Raw genomic sequence first — 19,000 nt, 5'->3', positions numbered from 1 at the left:
CACACTGCGGTGGACACATGGTAGACACACGTCTTTGATAATAATCACTGACAGTCAAATGTGCATTCTCATTATGTATTGAGCCATTCCAACCATTCTCTGTTTCATTAAAATGCAAAGAACCAGAGAAAATCTTAAAATTTTAGTATTTATCATTAACAATGATATTTGACAGCAACATACTTTCACACGTTTTATTTTAAGACACCAAGGTACACAAAAGTAGTAACACAAGGACATAAAAAAATCCTTAAAACATACAACAGTAATAGGAAATAAATGGCCTTATTGATTGTGATTCAAAGCAATATATAAGAAAACTCCCCACCTAAGAACCTCTGGTGACAAGTTTGTTTTTTTCATAATTAAATTCTATTCCACTGCACATTTCAGTGTGCCAAAGTAATATAAAAGCAAAGTATGACAAATATACCTTGTCAAAAAAAGGCTAATACCAGTTCTCTGCTCGTGTCTGCAAACTTGTTTACTCCTACCGAACATAGCAACGAGAGAAATGTTTGTCTTGCTTTGGAGATGATAATAGTGGCATAACAGACTCCAAGGACAACAAACAGTCAGACAAAAGCAAGTTCAAATGGGCTAATGAGTAACTACAAGTCAAACATTTGTGAAATGCACAGGCCTGGACAGGGTAGTGTGTCATGTTTTTGAGCTCGAATGCAACCACCCGGACCTTGCTCTTTGCGTGTGCTGTGCCATGTTGACATACTTCCTTGCTTTTACATGCTTTTATTAAGCACTGAGTGGTCATTAATCACAGAAGCGCTGTTAGAAAAGCTTCAAGGAAACAGAGCACAAGGCCAAATGATGGTTTCTAACAAGCAGACACCCAGAGACATTACAAAACAGGTAGGCACACAAACTCGTACAGAAATTGTTAAAGGCACTGCTTAAAAACTATCATGTGATTTTCATCCAAGTCATATTGATATGTAGCACAGATTTAATCTGTGTTTTAGTTATTGAAACATTTGTATTTTTCATGTCTTTACTGAACAAAGTAGTACAAATAATCAGTGTCTGTGCAGGCTGTAAAAAGTAATCAAACTCTTGATTGTAATTCATAGATCCTCCTTTACAAGTAAAACCTCCATTAGATGTTTTTCTGTGACTTACTGAGAATTTCCCAATGATAATGAGGATTTTTTAATTAATTCATTAATTTTTAATATATAAATTTATTAAAATATTGTCATCAATATCGTCACGCCACAACATCTCCAGTGTTTTAAGGTCAGTGCTCGAACTTTTCTTTATTAGTGGTATTCTTCCCATAAAGGTCTTCTTATTCAGTGCTTTTCGTATAGTGAACAAACAATAAGTCAAGATTTGTGCAAGTCGTAGAAGAATCTGCAGACCTTTTGCCTGTTGTCACCTCTTTTACAATTGCATTTTGTGCTCTTTGTGCTGAGTTTTTAAGAGGAAGTAACACAGAGCGGCAACATCTGATCTTTATCTAAGACAGTAACTGTGGGACTTCCAGTTGTAGACATTTTGGCTTGTTGTGGATTAATGAAGTCCTACTAGGTTATCAGAAGTGCTTTTGCAGGCTATGTGCACTTCTATAATGCTTATTCTAAGGTCATGTGAAAGTTGTAATTTATGATATTTCACACAATCTTTCTTGCGAAGATCAAACTTTATCAGTAACCACTTGTGGAAAAGTCCTTACCCATAAGTTCACAGATTTTTTCCCCCATTATCCATTATTATTCAGTGTGTTTGATAACGAAATGAAAAGCTCAACTCTTTTTATGTATTATTAATTTACTCAGATAACCTCTGTCTAATATTGTGTTTTAAAAGAAGATCAGACCACATTTTATCAGTTGTGCTAAATCCCAAGGGTTCACAAAGGTTTTTCTTGCAACTGCATACACACAGTCATCTGCTGGATTATATCGCATGGGCCGAAATGATATGAATAGTGATGCAGAAAAGAAAAATGGGGAAAATATACGTCAAAGGAAAAATATGAATACCTCTGACACAGATTTAACCAGAATCACTGACTTGACAGGTTCAGATTTAATTCTCCTTGGGGAAACCATGAAAGGTACCATTCAATGAGATGTAATCAGTCTTGACACAAGTAAGACAAAAATATAGTTTTCCTGGCCAGCCGGAGAAATTGCTAAACTTTAAAATCTTTTTAGGGAAAGAATAGAAAATGAGCTTGTCTGTTTCATTGCCAAAGCAGTCTGAACTCACACTGACGCGACAAACCATTTCAATTTGAGTGTAGACTGAATGTCAGTCAGTATGACATCACCAGTGACCAAACTTCTTATGGGCCAAAAACGATGAAGGTTGCCTTCTTCTTTTTTGTTTCATAGCTACTAAACTGTTATTCAGTGGAATATTTAATATTGAATTGTCAATTAAGATTTTATTCCCTGCTGCCAGGGAAAACCACAAATCTTGAGTTCTTTCTATTATCCATCTGGCCTAGTTTGTGAGATACATAAAGACTTGTGATATACAGCATCTCTAATCTATCCATTCATCACTCAAGCCATATTTTTTAACAGTCTGCAGTAATATCTTAATATCCACTGATTGGATGACCTCTTTTAAGCAGAGGTGCTACCTTAAGGTCACTACTACTTACATATATGTGTGTGGGTGTGTGGGTGAGTTGTCTCTCTGAGAGTGTTGCTCTGAAATGAAACATAACTAGTTAGGGATTCCAGAGATAAAAAGTTGGAGATGATCCAAAAGAAATCCCATACTGGTTTCAGGAGTCACACCACATCAATTCAGAGCAAAAGTCTATTTCAAAGCTGATACCTCACAGCTCATTTACCTCCACACTCATTTATCATTCAAGAAATAGATGACAGTCAGTGAGGCACAGGCACGATACTAACCCACAGATGGACACCCTTTGGCATTGAAGGCATCAAACTATATTCTTTTTCCTAACATTGAATAGTATTCGGCTGTCACCCCTTCATAATTTGACCCTGAACAGTGATACTGAAATATGTGTACACAGTCGTGTAAGAAACTGAGCATTTGTGTGGAAAGATTTTCAGTCTGTTAAACCTCTTGAAAATGAAAACACATTCACAACTGTGGAAGGGATACTTTCTAAAAAAGAAACAGAAGTTTGTTCATACTTATTGGCACAGTAGGCCACAGGAAACAGAAACAGAGAAGTTCACATTCCCGTTTGGAATTCACCCCAAAGCCCAAAGCCCATATCCATCCTTTATATTCTCCAGCCATTAAAAATCAGACTGGGAAATAAAATCCAGAAGCAGTTTTTGGGGTGGAATTTGAGAGCAAAGCTGGGAAAAAAAGTTCCATTTTAATCATTTCTACCCTCCTGCGACAGGAAAATAAAATCTTTATCACATTTTAATAGAATAACACACACATGCACAGTATTGTAGGATGTTGGTTAGGACCTCAGGGAGCTTCTATCACATTTCAACCTGCACAGAATGATGAGAAAAAATACAAATCTGTCTACAGTTAGCATACAGAACACTGGTCAAAATGAGTATGTGGCAATACTCCTCAGACTCGGTACATTTTGGATATCAGATGACGTTTTCAATCAAAAAACAGTAAAAATAAAGCGATTTTCCAGGACAAAAGTAAAAAATACGTTCTGCTTTCTGGCACGGTCATGTATGGCAAATTCGATACTCAAACAGGTTGAAGCAAATCCAGGAATTGTCTGCAAATACCATTTTCCTCGGCTAGAACTCATGGCTATATAGCACATTAGTGAAATATCTCCACTGGGATAGATCAAAAGTAATCCATAAACATCATGGTTCATATTAAGTGCAAGGTGCATTAAATTGTCTTTTTTTTTTTTTTTTTACTATGCTTACACACACGCACACACTACAGTTACAGTGTAGTGTGTGCGTGTTGTCTTGTGTCAGTAGGAGAAAGGGCTCCTTGGACCCTTTGCACGGCCATGACATTTCTTACTCTGAAACTGCAGGCTATATATCACTGGCACAGCTAAAACCTGCACCGTAACTCAAGAGATGATCCAACTGCATTACATCCTGGCCACCCAGCACAAATACCCCCTTTTACGATGGAAATGGAAGAAAGGAAAAGAATGATCAAACTGCCATTGGGTTTTAGAGCATGCAGCGCCTTTGATACAGGCCAGTCGACTGTAGCACAGACTGAAAGATCCCATTTTGCTCTAAGGAGAAAATAATGCAATCCAGCCACAGAAAGAAGGGAGGGATGGGAGTTCACATAAGAGTATGGAGATCTGCCACAGAGACCCTTCCATGCTTCAGTGTGATGAAGACATGGAGATGTGGCATGGAATCTGGCAAGCGTCAGTGATGACGTGGAGGGGATGTCACGTAATTAATCTCCATTAACTCCTGTTCACCTCTCCTTTGAACTGTCACTTGACTTGAATAGAGCACGTGCGTATGCTGTGAAAGCACCGTGGATCTGTTTATATATATATTCTGTGTATGTGTGTGTGAGAAAGAGTGTGTAAGTGTAAGTGAGAGATAGTAACAGCTACCAGCCATTTGAATTTAATTACAAGATGAATGCATCTTCCATAGAAGACAGATCCTGTTTGAATTTTAAAGGTTATGCAAGACCATCAATAAAATATAATTTTGGCTAATATTTGGAAAATAATGCAGTTTAAAAAATAAAAAACCCACACATTCACAATGAAAACTGTACATTGTAGCTGGTTACACTAAATTATAACTATCCACTACCTGTAGTCTAGGAAATTTAAGCTTATCCAAGTTTCCTTCATGAGTAAAATGCAAACCTGAAATGCACCCTAATGCTTTTGTTGGACCTGAAGTGAGAGCGAATGATGGTTCCTGTGAACCCTAATGGCTTCCTTTTCCCCCAGGACCCAGTGAACAGGAGCCTAATGATCTCTGAGACCAGATGAGGCACATCAGGCTCAGGCCTCCTCTTTTAGATCACGCAAATGCGCACATCAGCATACACATAAGCAAAACAACCTATTATATTCTCATGTGCACATGCATCTAACAGAAAACTGCATTTAAGCATTTAGACAGAGTATTCAGACATAGGATATAACCTAAAGTCAAAGTTATACTGTAAAACTCAATTTATACACGACTATCTACCACCCAGTTGTCCTGTAAGTTATCTGAAATGATCAGGCATTTTAAGGGTCTAGTGGGTAGTGCCTCATCTCCAGACATCTACTGTCAGACTGCCCATCCACTTTCCTGACTGTCACTCCATTCATCATCCTACTGCACGCAACACAGCTCCGCTTAGCTGCATTCTTCAGTTACAATACAGCTTTCATACTCATCTTGATGTCTGGCTTAGTCATCAGAGAACAGACAGTAGCTCCTCAGTTGTCTCAATAACAGGAGATTTGAGGACATGGATACCTTATCCTGTATACAACTGCCAACCTATACATGTAAAACTATCTGTGATTAGGCATTTATCTATGAAATTATTGCTAGTGTGAATAAGTTTTACCGAATCAACGGCCCTGACCTGTGAATGAACATTTTTGATTGTCTATTATCCTAGCTGACAAAAAAAGTATATAAATGACTCAACAGAGAGGTTGATGAGTTTCGGACCTGAGAAAATCTCACATAACAAGTAACACTTTCAAATTCTATATAATTAATTCTATCCAGTCTTCAAGTCTGACATCATTAGCCGTTTCCGTGTCCAAACTCCGCTTCTGGTCCTAAAGTCAAACGAACACCGCGGCATCACTGAGAGTTATAAACTGTCTAAATTCTTTCATTTGTAATAGAATGATCCATGTAGCTGGTCTACAATTAAGTTTAACATCCAGGTATCCATGAAAACAGAATTTAGGAAGTTTTACGTAGTTCGAAGTTAGCAGGGAGTTAGCTCGCTAGTTTCCATCTAAAGATGATATACCATGTTCTGAGGGATTTCTGAAAAAATTAAAACGTACAGCTCTGCTATCACTTCCAACATAAATGAAAACAGAAAACAGTGATGTTTGTAGGGTTATTGAAGTTGGACTAGCTGGTATATAATGATGTGCTACATGGTGGCTAGCTACACAGCTATGGTTAGTATAATATTAGTGCATTAGCACAGTGAAGCTGGATTTAAAACTGTGATTTTAAACATGTTAAAATCACAACAGCCTTAATAAACGCAGAGTAGTTTGGACCCGGAAGCAGGGTTCATACATCATCCCTTAACAACTGGATAGATGGATGTCTACTCAACTCTGGAGATGTATTTATTCATATAGAGATGTATTTATTATTTTAACTGAACAAAGGCCTAAATAGTTGCAGAAAATGGAGGGATGGCTGTTAGTGTAATCTCTTTATCACATCCTCTGTTGAAAGTTTTTATATTTACCAAATGCATACATAAGTATTTTTTTTTGTTGCAACACACAACAGTTAAACAGCTGGCATCTGGCAAAGGTCATGCTAGTGCTCAGTGATTCCATTAATCGAAGACATGCACGTCAAATCTGATAGCTAAGTGAGCTACAGACATGTTGTCAAGAAATCAGGACAGGAATGATGTAGTTTGGTGGTAGAAGTTCCAGGAAACACATTAACCATGTTATAAAGATGACTATCAGCACTGATCGTTTAATAGCTGCCACTGATCTGAAAGACACTCAACCCTGGTAGCTATAAAATAGAAAACCTTAGTAGTCAAAACACTTCTTTGGATACATTTCTGTAAAAATATGTCATCTAAAAATTATTGTAAGAGCATTATTAATGATAGTGTATGTAAGAAAATCCTTTGATGAAATACCTGCTGTGGCCCTTTCTTTTTTCACACAGTAAATGGAGAAGGAAGCTAAATCCCTTACTTGTCATATTTAGGATCCTCAAAGATCTGAGAATGTGTTTTTCAGAAGACGATTTAAAGTTACAGAAGCAAAGAGCCTCCTACGGACAAACCCAAACAAGAAGATGATTTACAGATACCCCATAGTTACGGTGAAGTTTCACATGTGGGAGAGAATAAAGAGCCTGGGGAGGAGATCGTTTCTCTCAATGCCGATCCAAAGATTAGAGAAAAAGGACTGGTTTTGAAGCCACATACATTTAGGCCCAACCTCATCAGAGCAGTCTTCAGAGAAATATCTGTGTTGGATCACCAGAAAGATAACAAGTGTAAGTTCTGACTTCTTTAAGTTGCACCCCTCATATAATAACTATAACTACAGAAACACAAGCAGATAAAGAAGTCCTCAGCAGGTCACTGTATCCCCTAAAGTATGCGTTTTACATAGCAACACTTTTTTTCCAAATCTTATTTTACCAAAATGAATCATACATAGGACTTCAATAGTTGGGAGGTGTGTACAGGGAGTTGGGTATGAGATGAAAAACAAGAGCTGAAATGGCTGAGGGGAATCATTACCAGCTTTGACTTTAGAGAGGGGGGAAAGGGAAACCCACAAAAGAATTCAGAGGAGTTCGCTAAAGGGGGTTATCCGTAATTAAATAATTTGAAGAATATTTTTTCAAGACCAAAGGAAGCCACCTTTTAGTTCACCCCCCCCATCCCTCACCCTATTCCCTCCTACACTTTTTCCCTTATTGCCACTAATCATAACTATAATCCCTCAAGTGAAGAGAGGTTTACTTCACTTAGGGAATCGCTAATATCACCATGTGAGAATCTTAAAATCTGAAAATATTTTGGCTTTTAAGGTAGTTCAGCATATCAACAACAGCATGCGGTTTGTATGTTGTTGGAAGCCTAACCCTATATAAAGATTTTTTTTTTAATGTCACAAAATGTATATCAGTAAATACACCTGCTTCTATTAATCCGAAGCAAGTCAAATAGAAGGAGAGAGACCATATAGTACATGTAGTTTATGTAACATTTTCAAATGCAAAGAAATGTCCACTAAGTAAGCGTGCAGTAGGTGTTAACAGTGGAAAGCACTTAGTCTTCATTGCCATACAGATGCACCGGAGTAATATCTGCTGACATCCCAGTCCAAACAGAGCAACAATAATAGAACAGACTTGCATTTCAAATTGAATACAGACTGCCATTTCAGCTCATCTCACCGGCCACTTTCACTTGAAGTATGGCTCACCTGTTTCACTTTTACTTCCTCCACATGTCTGGTAATTCCCAAGTCCAACTTCTTTTTATCATTACCATTTCTCTTCGCTTCTACTTGTCTGGCATTGGGGAAAATGTATCTGGCTCCAATTCCAAATGTCAGAAAAGTGAATGAATGCTGTGTGAAAGTGATGTTAACTCCATGACAACTTCTAATATCATGATTTATTGCAGCTAAACATATGTCTGGGGTACAGTCATGTGCTAGTGCCCCGGCTTTGAGTCTGTGTCAGCTTCATTTACTATATCCATTTCATGATGAAAAAAAGATCTCATACCTTATCAATTGTATTGGTGGGCACATCCACAGAGAAAATGCCTTGTCTGAAAGTGTCCACAACATTAGACAAAATCCATCAATCACTTGAGGAAAATCCTAAATTATCTGTGGGTTTGGCTGTTCCAAGCTAGTGGAACCCCAAAAATCATAATAGACACATTTAAACTTGCTCTGACAGACACGGCAGAGCTCTGTTCCTTCTTTCTAAGAATTTTCACCTTTTTTTAATAAGAAGCCATCCAGAATGCCAAAATGTACTCATTTTGGGTTTGTTATTCTCCCTTTTGTGCCAGGAAAAATAAACGTTAAATAAAGAAATCGCTTTTAAAATATATATAGTCCTGGGAACACTGACATTTGGGATATTTGAGGTACTTTTGACCACTGTGGGTTTATTAAATGTCAAGAATTCATCGGTGCAATAGAGCTGTGATCATCCCAGGTAGAGTCACAAGATTTTGCAGGTATGTAGTTGGCATTCAAGTGAAGGGTAAGTATAAAGATGGATACAGGTGAGAACGTTATCCTTTTCAGTTGAGTTGCTACATGACCTCCAGCTTAATGTGACTTTTTAAGTTTGTGTGTTACATAAAATAACTATCCTCCTCTGATAATTCCTCCTGTCTTTTCAAAATATGCACTTTCTGACAAGCCTGATCACACCCGGCCTCCTTAGTCCCGTTGACCTTCTCTCTTCTCATGTTCATTTAGGTCCTGGAGCAATTGGCTCCTGCATGGGCTTATCAGGCCGATAAGAACCTCTGCCTCCTTTCAGGAAGCTCTGAAACTCTCAGGCCCTAAGGGCTCTGGAGAGGATAAAGACTGCCTCTCAGGGCTTATCTCCCCTTCACCCAGAGGTACAGAGAAGGAGCCAAGGCTAGCCAGGTGGGCATCCCTGTAAGGCATGTCAGTATTATGCCAACCAGACCACAGCCCTCAGTCTCTATCCTCTAGGCTCCTTGCCTCCTTCCCTTCCAACACTATCTGCACTTGGCAGCTGTGGGTCATCACCAAACATGAAGCGGATATTAGTGATAAGTTAAAGTTGCCTGGCAAGCCATGAATGCACCAGTTACTCTTTGTCTGTTTTCAGCACTGCTAATAATTAAGCTATTGTTATTATAGTTTATTTGTTTGTTTGTTATTTACTGACAATTTTATTTTAATTTTCTCAATTTCTCCACACAATAAATGTGAATGGAACTTCACTGGTTCCAACACTGAAAGGGAAAGTGGATGATGACTGAATGGATGGATAGACAAACAAGAACTTCAGTTCAAACTTTACAGTACTCAGTTAGCATGATAAATAACAAAGGTCATAACAATATTCAGTGGAAAACAAACAAAAACCAAAAAAACACTGTATGGCTTATTTGGAATGGTTGCCAGGAGAAATCATCTTCTCTCTAAAAATAATATAGCAGCATGGCTTAGGGTTGTAAAGCTGCTTCTGAACAAACCACAAGATTCTGCAACAGAAGACCAAAGTCTGGCCAGAATACACAGCGCCACGTTTGGTAAAAACCAAACACAGCACGTCAGCACAAACACCATCCATCCATCTTCATCCGCTTTATCCGAGACCGGGTCGCGGGGGCAGCAGCCTAAGCAGAGAAGCCCAGACCTCCCTCTCCCCAGCCACCTCCTCCAGCTTATCCGGGGGAACACCAAGGCGTTCCCAGGCCAGCCGAGAGATATAATCTCTCCAGCGTGTCCTGGGTCTGCCCCAGGGCCTCCTCCCGGTGGGACATGCCCGGAACCTCACCCAGGAGGCGCCCAGGAGGCATCCTTGTCAGATGCCCGAACCACCTCAACTGGCTCCTTTCGATGTGGAGGAGCAGCGGCTCTACTCTGAGCCCCTCCCGGATGGCCGAACTTCTCACCCTATCTCTAAGGGAGAGGCCAGCCACCCTTCGGAGGAAGCTCATTTCTGCCGCTTGTATCCGCGATCTCGTTCTTTCGGTCACTACCCACAGCTCGTGGCCATAGGTCAGGGTAGGGATGTAGATCGACCGGTAAATTGAGAGCTTCGCTTTTACACTCAGCTCCCTCTTCACCACGACGGACCGGTGCAGCATCCGCATCACTGCAGCCACAGCACCAATCCGTCTGTCGATCTCCGGCTCCCTTCTCCCATCACTCGCGAACAAGACCCTGAGATACTTGAACTCCTCCACTTGGGGCAGGAACTCATCCCCGACCCGGAGTGGGCACTCCACCCTTTTCCGGCTGAGAACCATGGCCTCAGATTTGGAGGTGCTGATCCTCATTCCCGCTGCTTCACACTCGGCTGCGAACCGTTCCAGTGCGAGCTGGAGGCCTTCACCTGATGAAGCCAACAGAACCACATCATCCGCAAAAAGCAGAGATGAGATTCTGAGGCCACCGAAGCGAAAGCCCTCCGCCACTTGGCTGCGCCTAGAAATCCTGTCCATAAAAATTATGAACAGAACCGGTGACAAAGGGCAGCCCTGGCAGAGCCCATCACCCACCGGGAACGAGTCCGACTTATTGCCGGCAATGCGAACCACCACGATAAGGTAGCGATTCACCTCATACCAAATGTCAAGAGCAGTGGTGGAGGGATGATGATTTGGGTTTGATTTGAAACCACAGGATCTGGGCACCTTGCAGTCATTGAGTCGACCACAAACTCCTTTCTATACCAAAGTATTTTAGAGTCAAATATGAGGGTCTTTGTCAAACAGATAAAGCTTGGTGCAAACTGGTTCATGCAACTGGACAATGATCCCAACCACACCTTCAAATATGCAACAGAATGGCTCAAAAAGAAAATAATCAAGTTGTTCCAAAGGTCAAAGTCCAGGCCTTAACATGATTGAATTACTGTGGCACGAACTTAAAAGAGCTGTACATGAACAAATGCTTGCAAACTTCAATGATTTAGAGCAATGTCATTAAGAAGAGCGAGCCAAAATTCCTCCACAGTGATGTGAGACTGATAAAACAATTACTTGTTGTGAAGACTTTTTTTTACATGACTGTACATCAAAACAACACCCTCTTCAGTCCTTTGAGCGAGTCCAGTTTCTGTTGCACACTACCGTCTTTGCACATTTCCTGGATCCTTGCAAGAGAGTGAAATGGATGATTGTACTTTCACTTGAAACCTGAAAACACACAGCGATGTGTGGCGTAGCAACAACAAAAGGATAACCACTGAAGTAGATGAAGGTGTAGCAATTTCATTTTGGCTGCAAAGTCAGCAAAGCTCACTTCCAGGTTGAAACAGTGTTACTTTTGCTTTTGGGCTACTTCTCTGTCTTCTTTAATTCTACAGAATTTTTTTCCTGCAAACTTAGCCCTAATCAGATAATGTGCTGAATATCAGATTTTACTGTATAGTGAATGTTTACACATGAGGTATCACCCATTGGTCCCCTGGAGTGACTATTTATGATTAGGAATGAAAAAGGTTCATTAGTGATCATAACCAATTGTTAGTCTTTAGGGCATGAGATGTTTTTGCACTGGTGTCGACTCAGCAGATCGACAAAGGTAACCATGGGGCGCAAATTCATAAAATATGAAATGTATGTTTTGGGTTTCCTGAATGATACACGAGCTCTCCCTCTCTAAGAAAGTTTTAATATAAAACAGATCCAAGCACACAGGGAAATAGAGTTTCCAAACTTTGGCAGCAACCGTACTAAAAATTTTTAATTCTAATTTTTTTTATTACACTGCAAATATGTGTGCGCTTGTGTGTGCACTGTGTGAAAATACCTGCTTAATGCAAAGCAACAAAGAAAAAAGTCATCATTCAAAAGTGCATTACAATGAAAATCCTCACTGATGTCATTCTAGAAGACAAAAAGCGTATTAGACAGATGTGTGTAAACATTTTTATGCTGCTTTGTTTTGTGCTTTTCTATAATAAATACTAAATTGTTTTGTTAATTACATTGCAAATATGACTGATACCTTTAATAATTTCCACTTTTGTCTGATCAACAGTCCAAAACATAGCAGAGATCAGTAATCAGCTACAGAAAAACCAAGAAAATAAGCAAATTCTTACATGGAAAAAGCTGGATCGAGTAAATCTAGGTAATATTTGCCAAAAAATAAATGTAATCCAAATAACATTTTCAGGTATTTAACTCATTTATTTTCCATTATGAGAACTAGAAATGATTATTGTTAGTGAATGTCACCCCAGCTGGTCGCAGCAGATGGCTGTCCCTCCCTGAGCCTGGTTCTGCTGGAGGTTTCTTCCTGTTAAAAGGGAGTTTTTCTTTCCTACTGTCACCAAAGTGCTTGCTCATAGGGGGTCATATGATTGTTGAGTTTTTCTCTGTATGTATTATTGTAGGGTCTACCTTACAGTGTAAAGCGCCTTGAGGCGACTGTTGTTGTGATTTGTTACTGTGTAAATAAAATTGAATTGAATGTTAAAGGATAAATTGAAATTTAAACAGCCTTGTCAAAGTGCTTTACTCTAAAATTGACATTCACCATTATATGCACAAATCCATACTATGCTTTCACTGTAAAGGCCATCAATACCACATGTTAACTATCACACAGACTTATGACTGACACATTTGGGGCACTGAAAGACACTTTAGCTGACTCAAGGGGTTTAGGACCAAAACATCAACCTGCCAATTAGGTGATGACTCAGTCTACCTGTTGGGCCACAGCTGCCTGCTTTTCCACTCTCATCATTAGTTACATTGTTTTCACATTCTGCAATACCCATTATTTGAAACAGAGTACAAATATGAGGCAAAGAGCTGATCGTGTGCCTCTTGGAAAGTCCGAATATCTTGAAATTGGTATTAATGTGATTATTTAGGGAATATCATTCATGTATTTTTGCATGACATACCCAAAATTAACACCATCTGTCTTCATATGCTCCACAAGGCATATGGGGGACACAAAACCTCACATGCAAGCAAGCAAAAATGACCACTACACAACTCTCCGTGCCCGTGCAGCTGAATACTTGCAATGTGCTACTAAACATAATGTAAAGTCAGGCAGAAAGCGATCCGCTGCTGTTTCAACCTGTGTTTACTTTGCTGCCAATCACGTTTTCACTCTGCGGTTTATCGAAACCACATAAACCTGAGAAACAGCTCAGGAGACATAATAGATCATAATGAAGTGGCCTTCTGGTTTGCATATTTCAAGGTTGGCAATGTGTATCAAACAAACTTTCTGTTCTTACTGTACATACAAGCTATAAATATATATTCAGTTCATTTGGTTTGATTTACTTAGTAACATACATACACGCTTGGAATGACATGTGAGTGCAATAAAAAACAGTTTCAGTATTTTCATTGTAAAGCTTGAACAACTTAAACTCCCTGCCAAGTTTAAAAGAACTACTTATGACAGTTATACTTATAAAGGAGTGAGTTTCAAACAAATGAATGTTTTGGCTGCTTTTTCCACCCCATCTCCATACCCATCAGGCTCTGTTGTTTGTTTACTACAAGTGCTGCCAGGCTCTTTACATGCATCTAACCAATAACCTTTTTTTAAAAGACTTATAAACAACTGGAGGTAAAAGGACATTTTTATGGTTTGGGTTTTGTGCTACAACAAAAAAAGTACAAAATAAAAATGAAAAAAGGCAGAAAGAAAAGAAAAAGACACTTTACATTTGCATTCAATGGAATTTTTAGGACAAGCCTGCAGGGTAGCATCAAAGCACAGTAACCAATGAAAAAACAACCGCATTATTGTACTGGGACAGAGCTCAAGAGAATGAAATCACTCAGGAATCAACCACTGCCTTTTCCATCCCTTTTATAGATGTTTTTTTCTTCATCTATCACTTTGGACTTCCCAAAAGAAAGCACAGAATACATGATAGGTTATCAGTGGGCGTGTTACAAAATAGCTGACCTCATCACATGCGTGAGTCTTTCAGGTTCCACTTTGAGGTTACGGTGAAGGTATATCAGAATCATATGAAGGGTGGCGAGAGCGGGCGGTGTTAATGTGAAGGTCGGGCTGCACACAATGTGACACTTCAGGGATTTTGACTGACAGGTGCAGACAGGAAATGTGGCAACAAGTGGAATGCAGTTACCTCAGCTGCACTGTGGAAGGCGCAGGGGGGAGGAAAACAACCTCAGCTGTGACGAATCCATGTGCGTTTGGAGTTCAAAGGCACCGACTCGTAACGGGTGGGGGCAGTCTGTGTGTGGGTTGTATTTGTGTTTCGCCAGGTGTTCAGAAAAGATGTGGGACTGATAGCGATCTATAAAGGAAATCTCAGCAGTTTGTGTAGAACTCATTAATGCAGATTTAACCTGGAAAGAGCTTCCGTTCATTTATAGCTTTAGGTGAAATGAAAAAGGCAGATAATGTCTGTGCATTTCTTCATTTTTTATATTACATTGTAGATTCAATCCACTAATAATTAGTGTCTGCTGACAAAAAAGCTGTTAAAAAGCTATTAAAATATAACTTTAAAGTTCTGAAAAAGTGAGAATCTCAAGTCTGTACATTGAAAATAAATTAAAACTGAGCTAATCCACCAAGATCAATGTAATATCAAGACCTATTTTCTTCAAAAAATCCAATCTGGTCTCAACATATATACTGAGATTTACCCCATTTGCACTACATTTGCAAACGTTAATATACTGTGATGTTTTGCTGGGTTTTTTCCCCACAATGTCTTTCAAACAAGAGGTTATAAATTTAATTAAATTATCAATATCACGTATATCAGCAGACGCACTCAATTTCCCCTGATATGATCAAAAGAAAAGCACGCCAACTCCCGTCCTCTGATAAATCGCACCACATAGTTCTCTGACACAGCAGTTAACTGATAGGGGGGAAAAAAAACATCAAAAAATGCTTGAAAGAAATGAGAATTTGAATTATCTGTTCAGACAGTAAATTTGGATTAGGGTTTTTCCCTTTGTTTTGGTTGGCCGGTGAGTTTTGATCCTGTTACAAAACCGCAAATACCACTCCACGTTCCAGCAAGGAGCAAACCATCGATGGGGGGGAGAAGGGAGCCAAAACCCCCAAAGGAGAGACACCTGAGCAGGGGAGGTGTGTGCCCTGGAGATCGCTCCAGTTCCAGCTAAAACACAGACTGTTTAAGAAGGAATAATAAAAATGCCTAACCTTGTTAAGAATAAGGGCAAGCATGCTCGTAACATTCACATATAGAGGCATTGGGGAATTCAGTCATTGGCTTGGTTAAGGTTGAGCTCGCATCACAACGATTGCATTCTCCACATGCAGTGCCTGCAGCTACACTGGATTGCCTTTCGTAAGTCCTCCAAATAATATAGGCTAGACGGTGTGAAATGGCAAGAATGTTCCAATCTGATTTGACATAAGGGGCAGATTGTTTCATTTCAATCGCTCTTTCTTGCCCCTCCCCTCTTTCTGTCACACACACATAAAGACGGACATGGTGCCTGTCCTCTGAGACAGGCAGTAAAAACGGCTGGCAGTTGTTTCATTTTTTTCTTTCTTTTTTCTGTCGTTGGTTTGGAGAGTTGTGTGGCATGTAATTGGCAACTCTGGCCTCAGGATCTTTGAGCAGATAATAACTGTCTGTCTAAGAGGGGTGTCTCAGACCAAATGTGTTAAATTCATTACCTGGGACCATTATTCAATTACTCCACTCTATTAGGACATCAATTATTTGCAGTAGCGCTGCACTTTTGCCAAGACAAAGATGGGCACCCAGCACATGCAGAGAATCTGTCTTCCATAAGGATAGAAGACAGATTGGGCCATGTGAATAACTAATAACGTCTGACAGAGACAAAAGGTTAAAAATGCAGATTCTTTTCCAAGCAAAAGTCACATTTTTACAAAAGTGATGGTGAAATGGCTACAGCTGCACCACATAAGGCTGTTAGAGGAAATCACAAATGAGACCAAACCACAACTTGTCACACCATAACAATCAAATAAACCTAACTACACAAACGGGTAAATGAAGGGTTCCTGGAAAAAGACACAAAAATGCTGAAAACCAGATGAAAAAAGGAATGTGTACCACCGTGAAAAATCCAAATGTTTCCTGTGTAGGGAGAGGAAAAAACACAAGTGTCTTTTTTAAAACAAATTGTATGATGCTTAGACGTTTATTTATCTACAATTTGAAACAGAATATGAAGAAATAAGCGATCTGACATTAGAGTATGTCAAAAATGTCTCTGTATTGTGCTGTTGCAGTTTCTTCTCAAGTTCACAGGCTATCCAGCAAAATGCAATAGAGTATGTGACTGCAGCGTCCAGTCTGACCTTGGTCCAACATAGGAAGATGTTGTAGCTTAATATTGTGAGTATAGCCGACAATACAGGGTATGATTCTAAACCCTTGTCAGTCATTATCTATAAGGCACTAGTTTAAAATAAAAGCTAACTTAAGATGTGTACTTTAAGATTAAAACACAGAGAGAAGCCCAAGTATCATAAGATCCTTTATGAGTAATCAGTGGGGAGTAAGTACTCCCCTTTGACAGGAGTAGTCCTCAAGCAGAACCAGTAAGGGAGAGCCACTGGAGTGAGAGGAAAAAAAGAGGACAGAAAAGAGGAAACCACAAATCACCACACAAACTATGCAAGAAAGCTGACAAAGGTTAATGTCATGTGACTTATAAATGCATGGTTAGTGAAACAAGGGGCGAAGAGGTGAGACAACCTGAGCCTATAGCCACCAGCAAGAGAGGACACTGGGGATGGAGTGGCTGGTTCCAGAAGCAAAATGAGACCAAGCGGATGATCATCTCAGATGAATGTAGGATGGTCTCCTAGGACTAGACACGACAGTGAGAAATGGCTCAGACATTTCTATTTCTTTAGCATTTTTGGAGGTTTTTTTGCTCCCAACCAATGAATCATCTCTGGCAAACGCGAATATCCCTGCCACACACACACACACACACACACACACACACACACACACACACAGAGTTGGGTGTTGTGATCTCAGTCAGTGGCTGAAAAGCCTCTCCTCTGGTGCCGTCCTCATGCAGGCAGGTTGATTACAATGGGGATGCCAGAAGGAAAAAAAGCGGGAGGTGGTCCAATATTTGGACTTTTTTTTTCTCAACATGTTTGAAAAGCATGTAAGGTGTGAGTCACTGCTTTCCACTTTTTGAAGTGTTGTTGCTGGTTTGCTACCTACTGTTAAGATAATGATGCCTGCCCTTTCTATTTTCAGTGAGAATCAATAACATAGCTGATATGTGCATGATCTCTAAAAATCCTAATATAATAAAAGAGTGACACGTTTAGAGTCTGCAGGAATTTTTGCGGAAAGTTTTTAACATCAGCAGAAATAAGCACATAATGCATATCAATGATCAAATGTGACAGGGCAAGAGGCAGGCTACAACCTGGACATGTTGCCGGTCTGTTGCACGGGTAACACAGAGAGACAGGCAACCACTCACACTCGCATTCACACTTAGAATGACCATTTAACCTAACCCCACTAACTGCATGTCTTTGGACTGTGGAAGGAAGCCGAAGAATCTGGAAAGAACCCAATCAGATACAGGGAAAACATGTAAATGCCATACAGAAAGACTCTGGCCAGATGGTGGAGTGGAACCTGGCACCTTCTTGTTGTGAGGTAATGGTGCTAGCCACTGCCCCAAATGGGTAGTAGAGAATGAAGACTACACCTTTTCTTTTACAATCTAATTTACCTTTGATTAGCGAAATTCTTCTTCGTACTTAAACTACAAAGTGTAGTTTAGTATTTAAACTAAACTACACTTTGTTAAGAAAATTCATTAATTAGCAATTCAGTGAGTAAAATTAGATTTGTTTTATGTTAATTCAGTAATGTGACAGAAAGTCCAAATGAGTCACTGCCCATTTGTTTAAATCATCCAGTTTACCTACATAGTTAATGCCAAAAAACAAGATTGCACAAAGAATCAACCACAGTAGAATCCTAAAGATGGCTGTAAGAAATGTAGAATTCTGTTTGAATAAGTTCCACATTAACTTAAGTCCTTCTTTTAAAAAAAAGAAAAGAAATCCCACTAATGTGTCTTTCAGAGACCCACAGCCATGTAGTGGACATGGACTGTAGCCAGGTGTGTGTTTAAACTAGTTGGCAGTAATAATATAAGCAACCAAATTGAAGCAAAAGGCTGGGCAAAGCCATCCCACTGTCATGGAGCCCCAGTGGACTGCAGGAAAGAAGGCTGAAGGTGGGAGGGGAGCAGATGGCCCCACTGGTGAAGGAGCCACACAATTTCATGGCGTATTTTCTGCAGATGTGTCTGTGGTAACTCATGCGAGGTTGCAGTTTGGCCACTGACAGGGGTGATGGATAGACCCCAGAGTCCCACTGTGACAAACAAAAATACTTTGCTCTTCATGCTCATACCAGGGTTTAGTAGGGAAATACTTTCTATGAAAACAAAACAAAAAACAGTAAGCCCATCTTTTAATGTTCTGTCAACAAAAAGTGGCAGTAAGCCCAAAATAGTTTTGGGAAGAACGAACTTGAGACTATGAGGATTAAAGAATAAGACAGTGGAATGAAGACCAGCACCATAACAATGCAGCACCATAACAGCTGCCCAGGAAAATGTTTCACTC

At 39.7% G+C, this 19,000-nt stretch overlaps 1 long non-coding RNA gene across 1 annotated transcript in view; it reads left to right on the top strand.

Moving 5' to 3' along the window:
- Positions 1 to 557: 557 nt before the first annotated feature.
- The window catches only part of LOC112847663 (uncharacterized), a 32,050-nt gene continuing 13,607 nt past the window's right edge, over positions 558 to 19,000 (top strand). Inside the window, exon 1 of the long non-coding RNA XR_003221356.1 lies at positions 558 to 870. This is a non-coding gene — a long non-coding RNA (uncharacterized LOC112847663). The remainder of the gene's footprint in view (positions 871 to 19,000) is intronic.

The sequence above is a fragment of the Oreochromis niloticus genome, linkage group LG8 (genome assembly GCF_001858045.2).
Source record: "Oreochromis niloticus isolate F11D_XX linkage group LG8, O_niloticus_UMD_NMBU, whole genome shotgun sequence".
NCBI lineage: Eukaryota > Metazoa > Chordata > Actinopteri > Cichliformes > Cichlidae > Oreochromis > Oreochromis niloticus.
The sequence above is the reverse complement of the archived record's forward strand: the minus strand, read 5'-3'. Positions and strand labels throughout refer to the sequence as shown.